The 12,904-nt window shown below is 38.3% G+C and overlaps 1 protein-coding gene across 3 annotated transcripts in view; it reads right to left on the bottom strand.

Moving 5' to 3' along the window:
- The window catches only part of CHD8 (chromodomain helicase DNA binding protein 8), a 58,514-nt gene extending 46,028 nt beyond the window's left edge, over positions 1-12,486 (bottom strand). For 2 of the 3 annotated variants that reach the window (XM_074234911.1, XM_074234912.1), the window contains exon 1: positions 12,368-12,486. The gene's annotated coding sequence lies outside the window, so the exon portion shown is untranslated. Of the gene's footprint in view, positions 1-11,923; positions 12,093-12,367 lie in introns of those variants that run through there. The other variant, XM_074234915.1, reaches the window with a different exon arrangement.
- Positions 12,487-12,904: the final 418 nt, after the last annotated feature.

Genomic DNA, 12,904 nt, shown 5'->3' with positions numbered 1-12,904 from the left:
TTGACTACCAAGAGAACCTAAACCGGTGTCCTGTCTTTACTTCCCAAACCCAGATCATGACCCCATTTAGTATAATGAAGGGATTACCAGAGAAAGGTACAGAATTATATAAGAACCTTAATCTCCAGTCTTACTATGGGCAAGAAATGAGAGTGTATTTGTGTGTCTGTCTATCTGTCTGTCTCTTAAGACAACTTTGCCTTTTCCTATCAGCTCTCTTTGCCCAGATCCATCATCTTAGTTTCTGGTGCCAAAGACAAGGGAGATGAATAAGGATAGGGAACCAGATCAAATGCATATCCTAAAGGTTAAAGGTCTGTTTATTCATTGTAATGATCATTATTAAAAGTGCCCTTCAAAGAATTATCCACCTACTGTGCCACCTAGCTGCCTCAAGGGTAAAATAACTTTGTTTTTAACCTTTCCTGTATCATGCATCCCTTCTCAGAATGTTTTTAAATACATAAAATAAAATACATAGTATCACAAAAGAAACCAATTACATACAGTTCTCAAAATATTTTTTAACAAAATGTACTTCACAGACCCTGGGTTAAGAATTCTTGCTCCAAGAGGTCTGTACTATGGATATTGATCAAAAGGAAAATCTAAGGCTAGTGATCTGATCCTATAATTGCACTAATAGCACAAATCACATAATTTCAGAATTGGAAAATCTAGCCCAAATCTCTAAATTTAGAAGAAACTGAAATCCAGAGAAATTAGACTTGCCAGAAGCAGCAGCAACAACAATGGCAATAGTTTACCTTACACAGCTCAAAATACCTACAATTTGGCTGTGCTAATATCTATCTGGGCACTCAATGATCAAAAATATCATCTTTTACTTACCTTCCTTGGTCTGAGTATGAGAAGTTGATTTCTCTGTAACACTTTCTTTAGGGTTTTTTTTTTTTTGCAAGGCAAATGGGGTTAAGTGGCTTGCCCAAGACCAAACAGCTAGGTAATTATTAAGTGTCTGAGACCGGAATTGAACCCAGGTACTCCTGACTCCAGGGCCGGTGCTTTATCCACTGTGCCACCTAGCCACCCCCTCTGTAACATTTGAAGACATTTATGTTCAAAGATGAATTATGAAGCATCCTAATGCTATAAAGGAGCAAATAGCAAAAAAATCAGACCTAGAAAGTGTATGGCTAATAAAAATTGTGTGAGTTGATTCAAGTATTTATGATCGAAAATAAAGTTATTTCTCAAAGTTTACCAACTGTTCCCTTTATAGGATTCAATTTCTTTTGCATGGTATTACACTTTAATTCCTATCTTGGCAAGTAAGGTAAAAGAAACTTAACTTTTTCCTAACATCTGGGGAAAATGACGCAAAGAGTAAATTGACTTGCTTAAGGTTCCACAACTAGTCAAAGGTAAAGCCTAACTCCTACAGTCCAGCACTTTTTTTTTGGCAAGGCAATGGAGTTAAGTGACTTGCCCAAAGTCACACAGCTAGCTGATGCTGTATTTGAATTCAGGTCCTCCTGATTCCAGGATTGGTGCTCTATCCACTGTGCCACTTTAGCTGTACCACATAGCACTCTTTTTACAAACTTTCTGGGTAATGAATGATAAATCATATTTTCCATTTCTTGACACATAAGTGATTAGAGGGGAAAAATGAGATAATTTTTTTGGTACAATGTGGATAATTGTTTGGCTTGAATATGTTTATTGGTTACAAGGGAAAACTTTCTTGAGAGAGAGAAAATGAGTAAATGAAAAAAAATTTAAAGTGTAAAGAAGAGAAGGTATCAACAATTAAATTTGGAACTAATATGCTGAATGCATTCTATATTTGAAAAAACCAAGCTGTATGTAATAGGGGAAAAAATCTGGGTGCTAACATAACCAAGATAACATTATTTATAACCTCCCATTCATAGTTCAGAACAAAATTTTTCTGACAGATCTGATATTTTGAATGAAGAATTCCACATTGGGAAAAGGATTCCACAGAATTTTCACTAGTAACATTTACTGAAGTCAATTATAAAGGGGATTGTAGTGGAAGAAAGTTGGGGTGAGGGTTGGGCTCTAGGTGTAGCACAGCAGGATAGGTCTTAAACAGGCTCAGGGAATTCCAATAAACACCAGTGTCTAGCATAAGTCATGCATATATTTCTGTGTGGTAGAAAGAGTACAAGACTCAAAGTCTGAAGAGAACTGAGTTCAAATACTAGCTTTAACACTTAGCTGTGGAATTTTAGTATAAAGATACTCTATAGTTCTTAAATTCAGTTTTTTCAACTACAAAAAGGAGATTAAATATTTGCACTACTTTGTGATAAAAGCAGTTGGCAAACCTTAGAGCACTATCTAAATGTGACCTAATAATAGTGGCATTGAAAGTGATTCATTAGACCTTGTAAATCCATCTGTTTCACAGGTCTTCACTTAATTTAGTGTCTGTACTAACAAATATAACTTCTTATCTGATCAGACTAGATATCACTTGGCTATTTACATGATCAGATTTTTCTGCCTCAGTTGTCTACTGATACTCTATCATCTAAAATTTTGGTGAATAGAAGATAATAAGTACAAGAGGATAATTTGGGAAGGTTTATGTAAGAAAGTATGATGTGCTACCATATGGAGATCTGAAGACCTATAAAATGATTGATAAATGAATATTTTATTTTAGTTGGTAGATTTTCTGAAATTCTTGTTTCTTATCAACTCACACAATTTAGCTAACTTTTCTCCAGGGAATAGTACCTTTAGGTCACAAAATTTCATTGCTCCAGAACTGAAATCTTCATCTGAACAGCAATAATTAGTACATGAATAATTGGTTATTATTCCTGTGAAATTAACTAAATCAATTATTATATTCTTAAATTTTGGAAAACTACTTTTCAATTATCAGTGTCACAAAGGAATGAAAACAGTAGCAAATAGGAGAATAATAAGAAAATTTATACATGTTTGTATAATAATAAAAAGACTTTGTTGTAAGGAAAAACTTAACAAATAGAAATAATGGAACAGGCTGGCCCAGAAGGTTTGTCCTTTTTAGACATGTTCAAGTCAGAGCTGAATACTGTAGAAGACATTTTTGGTCAATATTAAGTTGGAATAGATGAGCCTTTGAAATCTCTTCCAATTCTGAAATTCTGTGATTCTCAGAATTTATGGAAAAATTCTAAAAGATTTCTATGGTACGTAAACATCTTTTTCTTGGTGGGGGAATAGGGGGGGAAGGAGGAGAGGGGACATGATGTAGTTATCATGTCCTTCTCCAAAAGTTATTATGTTATAATAATAAAGACCAAGAGTAAGACTTTGGAAATGAAGAAATGATAAGAATAAGATAGGGAATGTATACTGAGAGAAGTAGTGAAGTGGATATGATAGATTTGGGATCAAGAAAACACAGACTCAAATTCTGCTTAAAATGCATAGTGCTATATGACCATAGGCAAGTCATTTAACTACTGTGAATCCATGTTCCATTATATGTAAAATGGTGATAATACCTGTTCTACTTATCTCAAAGGCAGTTTTGGTGTTTTGATGATATAATGAATGTAAAGTATTTTGTAAACTTTGAGTCACTGTCTATCAGATATTCTTCTTACCAAGAGGATTACAACTTCTACATTTAGTAAGCTATTGTTTCAGGGAAAGGAAGAAGAATGATACTAAATACTTCATCATAATAAATGTAATACTTAAGTATTTTACTTAAGAAAAGGTCAGCCAAAAAAACAAAACAAAATAAAACAAAACCATTTATGAGGTGGCTAGGTGGCACAGTGGATAGAGTACCTGCCCTGGAGTCAGGAGTATCTTGAGTTCAAATTCGGCCTCAGACACTTAATAATTACCTAGCCATATGGCCTTGGGCAAGCCACTTAACCCCATTCCTTGCAAAAACCTAAAACAAAACAAAACAAAACAAAAAAAAGGTCAGCCTAGTTAAATTTAGATAATCTCATTATCAGAACATTGGCCACCAGGAAACATTTTTTCATCTAGAGCAATTCATGTTCATACTAAGGCATTTAAAATTTAGACAATTTTTTTTTAATCCATAAGAGAGAAAGAAACTAGTGGATGGTTCAGTTAATATTCAAAAAATCATCAGTGTCCTTGCCTTTAAACTTGAATATGGACAATTTTGAGATTTTTGAAAATTCAAACAATCAATAAGCACTTATTAAATTTTACCCTGTGCTAAGTAGGTGTTGAGGGCACAGAAAAAGGCAAAAACATTATCCCTGCTTTCAAGCAACTCACATTCTAATGGAAAAGATATGTAGATAAAAGGAAACAAAAAAGAAAAGAGTTTCATTAAGAGCAGTAAGATAGATTGCATTTTATAAAGCTCTATAAGGTTTGCAAAGCATTTTATAAATATTTTATCCTTATAACAACCTGAAAAATAGGGGCTATTATTATCCCTTTTACAGATGAGCAAACTGAGGCAGATAGAGGCTAGGTGACTTGCCTACATTGTATATAGGTCCTAAGTGTCTGAGGCCAGATTTGAACGTGGATCTTCCTGTCTTTAGGCACAATGGTTCTATTAGTAGTGGAGAAAACCAGGATAGAAAATAGTCTTTAAATAATACTGAAGGAAGTTGTAGATTAAAAGAGGTGAAGTCGAAGAGGGAGGGCATTCCAGGCATGGGGAAACAGCAAATATATTATAGAGTGGCTAGAGAAGAGTAAAGAGTAAAGAGACTAGAAAGATTGTAAGACCTGTGAAGAAGTTTAAATGGCAAACAAAGGTTCTTTTAATTGAGTTTGGAGGTAAAAGAGAGACACTAAAGTTTACTGAATAGGGCAATGACACAATCAGACCTGCACTTGAGGGAAATCATTATGGCAGCTGAGTGGAGGATGGACTGAAATGGCAAAAGACCTTAGGTAACAAGAATAATTAGAAGGCCAGGAGAGAGCTGATGGAGCCTGAAATAGAATGATAACTGTGAGTGGACTGAAAGAAACACAATCTAGAGATATAAAGATAGAAATGACCAGATTTGCTAACTGATTAGATGTATGGGATGTCTAAGAATGAGGACTTGAAGAAATCATCAAATTTACTAATCTGAGTAATTGGTAAGACAGTAATAGGGTAATTGGGAAGAGGTGTTGGTTGGAAGGTCAGAGGAGAAAAAAATGTGTTCTGATCTGATATGGTGAGTTTGAAATACCTATATTTGATATCCAGCTTGAAATGTCCAAAAAAGCAGTTAGCAGCAAGAGACTGCAATTTTGGAGAAACTCAGACTAGATAAATAGGTCTAGGAATCATTTACATAGAGATGACAGTAGAATTAATGGTAGCTGATAAGATCATGTCAAGAGTATATAGACAAATAATGAGTATGATATCAAAAATGAAGGTTCAGCAAAGACGACTGAGAAGGATCACATAGATAGGATAATCAAGAGAAAGCAGTATCCACAAAAATCCAGAGAATATTTAGGAGGAAATGATGCAGAGAGGTCAAGAAGGAAAGAAACATCAGTTTGAAAACATAACTTATAAGAAAGAGGAAAACTGTCTAGCTTCCCATTCTTTCATCCTTAAGAAAGACAGCCTCATTGATTCAATAGAAGTTAAACACCTATGAATGCTGACCTGAAATTTATTGCATTTGCTAGATTTCTAATTTGGGAATGCGTATGTTTCAGCTTAAAAAGTGACCTGAAAATAAGGATTAAGATAATTCAAAGTTGACAATATTTGCAGTTATGACACTGATCAACTGAGAACCAGAGGAATTCAACAAGAATGTATTAGGCCCCCAAGATGTACAAAACAGTGGGGATAAAAGATAACATTGAAAACTGGCCCCTTAAGAAAGGCTTCCCAAGGAACAATCTAGGATTCCAAGAGACCCTGCTGAAAAAGGGCCTTCCAGGCTTAGAGGTGGATGATATCAGCTGGTACAAGGTCCCTGAGGTAGAGATAGAATGCCAAGTTCAGAATAATGCATGGTCCATTATGTTTGGAATTGAGGTCTTAGGGTCCCAATGTCTTGATTGCCAAATGCCTCTTACATTCTGCTTTATCTAGGTAGATTCTGGTTTTGCATCATTTAACCACCCTATCTTATTCTAACCTGTTAGACATGTACCCACTGATGCCCTCTCATTCTAGTTTCGGTATCACTGGACATCCCTTTCCAAATCACAAAACTCTGTACTAGCAACCATTCCCCATTCAAGTGGTCCTTGTTCTTTTAGAATATAAGCTCCTTGCTTATATTCTATGCTCAAAAGGCAATCAAAATGTACAAACCCTTTGATCCAGCAATACCACTATAGGGTCTGTATCCTGAAGAGATAATGAAAAAGGGTAAAAATTCCACATGTACAAAAATATTCATAGCAGTTCTTTTTATAGTGGTAAAGAATTGGAAATTGACGGGATGACCATCAATTGGGGAATGTTTGAACAAAAATTGTGGCATATGTATGTGATGACACACTTCTGTTCTATAAGAAATTATGAGGGATAGAATTTCAGAAAAACTTGGAAAGATTTGCATAAACTGATGCTGAGTGAAATGAGCAGAACCAAAAGAACATCATACATACTAACAACAAGATAGGGTGATGATCAACCACTGGACTTGTTCATTTTGGCAGTTCAATAATCAAGGATCATTTTAAGTCTTGTGATGGAAAATACTATTTATATCTGGAAAATGAACTGTGAAATTTAAATGAATACCAAAGCTTATTATCTTCAATTTATTTTCAGGTTTTTTTTTTGCAAGGCAATGGGGTTAAGTGGCTTGCCCAAGGCCACACAGCTAGGTAATTATAAAGTGTCTGAGGCTGGATTTGAACTCAGGTACTCCTGATGCCAGGGCTGGTGTTCTATCCACTGCGCCACCTAGGTGCCCCCCATTATCTTCAATTTTTAAAAGTTGTCTTTGTATCATGTCATTTTTTTCTCTAATTTTTTTTTTCTATTTGGATCTGATTCTTTTCTTACAACATGATCAATAAGGACCTAAGTTTAACATGGTTATAAATGTAGAGCCTTTATCAGATTGCTTTCTGTCAGTGGGAGGGGGAGGCAAGGGAGTAAAATGTAAAACTCAAAACCTTGCAAAAAAAAATTGGTAAAAACTACCATTGCATGTAGTTGGAAAAACAAATAAAATATTTTTATAAAAAAAGAATATAAATTCCTTAAGGGCAGGAACTGTTTCTCACCCTTTTATTTATATTTCCAATGTTTAGTACAGTGCTTGGCACATTACATTTAATAAATGCATTTTCCATTCAAATATTATATAAAGGGAAATAATGTGAAATGTTTGGAATGGCATGCCAGGTAATGATAACTTTGACAAGAAAGGAATTTGTATTTTGTCCTCCAGGCAACAGGGAGCTAGATTCTTGTGCAAGTGAGAGTGATATAGTTAGAACTGTGCTTTAGGAAGATGATTTTGGCAACTACATGGTAAAAAGAGACTCTAAGAGACTTATATGATAAGAGTCTAAACTAGGATGGTACCTTTCTAAGTGGAAAGAAAGGGAAAGATTCAAAGAATAGTTTGAAGAATCAAAATGATTTGGCAATTGAATAAATATGCATGTGGGGGGGATGCTGGTGGTGGTGGGAGGCAGTATGTGCCAGGCAATGTGCTAAGTTTTAAAAATATTATTTTATTTGATCATCACAACAACCCTTTGAGATAGCAATAATTCTTATCACTATTTTAGAGATGAGGGAATTGAGATAAAGTGACTTGCCCAGAGTTACATAGCTACTGTCTAAAGATAGTTTTGAATTCAGGTCTTTCGGATTCTGGGCTTCTCAATTTCTCCACAGCACCACTAGTTGTTTAGAGAGAGAGAGAGAGAGAGAGAGAGAGAGAGAGAGAGAGAGAGAGAGAGAGAGAGAGAGAGGAGAAAGATGTCTGTGCATACCAAAAAAAAGATGTCAGTGCATTTAACAAGAATCAGCAAGTTTGGAGGAAGAGAGGATTCAGAACAGATGTTCTTAACCTGGGATCCATGAACTTGTTTATTTGTTTTTTAGTTTTTGCAAGGCAATGGGGTTAAGTGGCTTGCCCAAGGCTGTAATTATTAAGTGCCTGAGGCTGGATTTGAACTCAGGTACTTCTGACTCCAGGGCCTGTGCTCTATCCACTGTGCCACCTAGCTACCCCTTTAAAAACATTTTTATAACTATTTCAATATAAGTAGCTTTGTGATTCTGTGCATTTTATTTTATGAATTTAAAAATGACTGGAACTCTGGAGAAATAAAGGCTAGATATATAATTTGCATTGATTATAACTGAATCTGAATAAGATAAACAACAGAAGCGGAGTAGAAAAGAGGAACGAAGGGTTGGGTAATGGGACATGGCTCATGATACAGCAAAGACAACTGAGAAAGTCTTCCAGACTGGAGGAGAGTAAAGAGAAAGTAATGTAATAAAAATCTAGAGAGGAAAAAGTGTCCAGAAGGAAGCAATTGTTAAAAGCTGCACAGATATCAAGTAGAGATTAGTGCTTGAGTCATACTCTACTTATTCCCATACTCTGGCATGGTGAGGGCAGGTCCTGCTTGGACCTGAAAAGTGGTGGGAAGGACTAAGTCCTCCATTTCTGTACAATTTCCAGTGTTTTGGATCAGTCTCCTTGGGACACAATTTAGTTTATGTTTGGGTCTTCCTCTTTCTTCCTTTTCTTACAAAGTTGGTTCTGTTCCTTGTGATGACTCCAAGAGATTTTCCCCCAAGATGCTTTTCTCAGATGCTGTCTTGGCCATTTCTCCTACTATGGTTGTAGGAATGTGCTGTTTGGGCATTGGGTTGGCTTTGTCTCCTGTGGCAATTCAGGAATGAGCTGCTTAGATATTGGATCAGACAGGGGGTTCCTTGGCATCGTTCTCTCCTTTTGTAGCTGAGGTTCAGACTAGCTGGGCCCAAACTATTTCCATACATTGCCTCCAACTAGTTTTGGTTTGAATTTTAAAACATCTTAATAACCAAAATGAAGAGATAATTGATAATGAAAAGGATAACTACATTTGTTAAAAAGACAAAAGAGGGAATTTAAAAATTTGAGAGATGGAAAACAGATTAAATAAATAACACAGGATAAAAAATGGTGAAGCTAAGGAAAGTTAAGCCAGAAAAAGAAGTTTGAGAGCAAGAAAAATTTAGTAAGAAAATATCATTGAGGGCAGCTAGGTGGCGCAGTTGATAGAGCATGGGCCCTGGAGTCAGGAGTACCAGAGTTCAAATACGACCTCAGACACTTAATGACCTAGCTGTGTGGCCTTGGGCAAGCCACTTAACCCCATTTGCCTTGCAAAAAAAAAAAAGAAAGAAAAAAGCATTGAAAAGACTTCGGAACCCCAATCAATGTAATGTCCATTTGTCACTCCAAAGGACTAATACTGAAGTATGTCTCTAGCCTTAAAGCGGAGAAGTAGTGATTTGTAAATATAGCATAAAACATACATTTGCTAACATAGCCAATGTGTAGATTCGTTTTGCTTGGTTGTATTAATTTGCTGTGAGACATTCTATTAGAGGATGGTACAATTATGTTAAAAAACAAAAAGAAAAAAGCAGCAACAAAACATTTTTTAAAAATTTAAACATAGTTGGTAGGGAACTGGGGAATGACAAATCAGAACACAGATGGCATCATGCAACAACACAAGTGTCTCTTAGGTACCATGTACCTGAAACCAAAGTACCAAAGACACTTCAACTGAGGACAAGGTTCTCTGTATAGTTCTGGGAAGGGCTTCATGATCTTTCAGATTCTAGTTGCATTGAAAGCATTCAAAGCCAGAAACACACACACACACACACACAAATTAGAGGAAAGTCAATGAATTATAATAAAAATAAAAGGAACAAAATCTGAATCAATTGAAAGAAATGGTTATGTGTACCTTATAATCAAATGACCATCAGCAGAATATAGAGAATAAACTAATCAACTAATGGAAAAAAAGACTGTTGAAAGAAGTGGATTAAACTGAGTAAGATATGATTATAAAAAAAATCCTATAACTGAAATAACAAATTGAACTGTACAATTATCCCATTAAGAGAGACACAAAAAACATAACAGTTTCAGAATAATGCACATGACATTATGCATTAATCTCTATTTCTAACCCCTAGAACAATTGCTCTAGGTCATTTTCAGCAGGATAGACCATTTCTGTCCTGGATATCTCCAGAAACAATCTTAGAGATTTGAATTTGCTTCAGTGGATTTCAGTGATGTAAACAGTGTCATTGATCCTTCTTCACATAGCCCTACTTTAAGCTTTTTAATGTCAGTTTGGGAGAAAATAACTCTTCCAGGAGAATATAAACTATACTGTCTCTCATAGCACCTTATAGGCTTCTGCTAGGTACATGGGAATACAAGGCCCCTGTCCAAGGACTGACTGACAAGAAAGTCTTTGATTAAGATAACTAGCATTTATATGGGGTTTTAATGTTTACTCCAGAACTATTTTACCTATATTGTTTCATTTGAACCTCATGACAACTCTTTGAGGAATATGCTCTTTAGTACATTTCCCTCTCAATCCTTTGCAGTCTCCTCTGCCAACTATCAGTGTATTATTCTTTCTACACCATAATGTTCCAACCAACAATCTGCAGCGATGGACACCACACTGCCAACAAACCTCCACCTCATCATCCTGCAATGCTGCAGAGAAAGGAACATCAGGACTGTTTGCTAGTGATCTACAATCAGCTCAGAAACTTAATTTCATTTCTTTTAGTATCTACATGAACTTTGTCAATTTGAGCACTGGTAAAATCAAAAGGCCAAATGCACTAGCTAGAACTAAATATAGAGCAGAAACGAACCATTCAAGCTTCCCATATCCAGCTTCATCAAATCCCTTCTATCCTGACCCACCATTCGTATGCTATTCCAGTCGTAAACTCTCCCCACCCCCAACTGCAGAGAGACATATATATATATATTACTTCACTAATGTCCTTCATCCTGCCTTGCAGGCTCTCTGGCATTCCAGTCTTGAAACACAGAAGGGCCTCTTAAATGGAAACAGTTTCTTTTCCTTTCATAATTCCTTTTCCTTTAGGGACTGGATGACTCCAAAATATTTAGAATAAGGAGCTTCCCACAGTATGAACCACTGGTATTGATGATTTTTTTCCCCTTTAATTTTTTTTAATTGATATCTATTCAGTGGCCTTTTCAGAAAATTAGTAAGAGGAAACCATTGACTGGCTAATAGAAGATGGTGCTAAAACCAAACTTCTAGCATCCTAGAGATTGGGGTCCTCAATTAGCTAATGTTGATAATCCACAGTCATTCCGGGGGCAGATGACAGGCTCAGGAAGAAAACAAAAAGGATCTGAATGGCTTATGAACACTGGTCAGATTGGTAACCGAGAGGGGAACCTTTAATGTAGCTGCCCAAATGTGCCTTGAGGATTCTCAATTCAGTTCCTTTGATCTGCACTTGATTTTAAAAGGACAGTAAGTTCTAGGATCCAATCCTGGGACTTCTTCGCTCACTTTGCTTAGTTGCCCACCCAAGAAATCGAGCCCATGTCTCACCTTGCAACAGTTCATCCCATCATGTGGCTGTACCTTTAAAAATCTACAGCTGCTGCATTTCCACAGCTGCTGCAATGGGCAGGGAAATTTCCTGCGACACTAGACAGGTAAATAAAGAAATTGAATTCCGAGTGGTGGGGGGCGGGGTCTTCCTCCCAGAGAGTTTACATAATGCAACAGAAAATAGGTCCCTAAGCTCCGCAGACCTGTCAATGCGGGCGCAGAGCTCAAAGCCCGGTCAATTCCCCCCCCCCCCAAACCAGGCGGACCACCTCCCCCTTCCACGGAGGACTCCCAGAACTCTCACCCCGCCCCCACCCCCTGACACATGACCTCCCCCCTCCCCACCTACCTTTTTATAATAACCCAACCTCCCACCTCAGACTCCGGGGCCAGAGACCAAAGGAAGTGGGAGTTTTTCCCCGGGAGGGCAGGGAACAAGACAGAAGGGAGGACCCGCTACAAGTCGCGTAGACACGCCCAGGAATGCAAGGACGCGGCCGAGGCCAGGCGGGGTGCAGTAACTGCAATATGCGCTCCCCGCCCCCCTCCCGGCTTCACCCCGCTCCCGCTGCACAGGCGCCGCTTCCCTCCCCGCGCCTCTCACAAAGGAGAATGGTTCAGTCCGGAGCATCCCCCGGCAGCACCTGATCCCCCATTATTAACGGGGGAGGGGAGGGGAGGGGGAGGAGGAGGATAGTGGAGTTTATGGATTGAAATTCACTTTGGATTTGGGAAGGCCCCGGGGTCCACCTAGAGGAGAGAAGGGGATCGGTGATGGAGGCGGGAAGCCTACCTGGAGGAGTTCGGCCGCCTCCTTTACAGGGCGGGTTTCAATTCACCCCGTTAGGAGAACAAGGCGCCTTCTGGCAGAGCATGGTCAGCCCCGGCCTCAGCCTAACTTGCTGGTAGGCCATTCTCCCTAAGCCCCGCCCACTCCCCTCCGCAACCACCAATGGCATCTCCAGGACTCGGACCCATCTAGCAGGGTAGTGTGAACACCATCCAGGAAGTCTCTGGAGGGAAGGGAAGGTGGGGTCCTAGAGGGCTGTGGAGTCCGTAGGCGGCCGAGGCAGTGCCTGACTGAAAACAAAATGAGGTGGCACTGGCGTCATGAGCCTCTCTGGTCCCCGGGGGTTAGAAGTCTTCGGCATCTTTTTTGTCCCGGACTTTTGGGGGAGCTCTGGCGTGAAAGACTTGAGTGACTTGGTTTTGGGAGGCCATCTTGGGTTGGATGGTTGGTTGAGTGTGTGTGTGTGGGGGCGGGGGGGCCATAGTTTGAAACTCTGGTCCCTGCTTCTCTTTGCCCCACTCCCTTGCTTCTGCGCGGGTT

This window comes from Macrotis lagotis, chromosome 4 (assembly GCF_037893015.1).
Source record: "Macrotis lagotis isolate mMagLag1 chromosome 4, bilby.v1.9.chrom.fasta, whole genome shotgun sequence".
NCBI lineage: Eukaryota > Metazoa > Chordata > Mammalia > Peramelemorphia > Peramelidae > Macrotis > Macrotis lagotis.
Note: the sequence above shows the minus strand (reverse complement) of the source record. Positions and strands in the feature narration are given on the sequence as shown.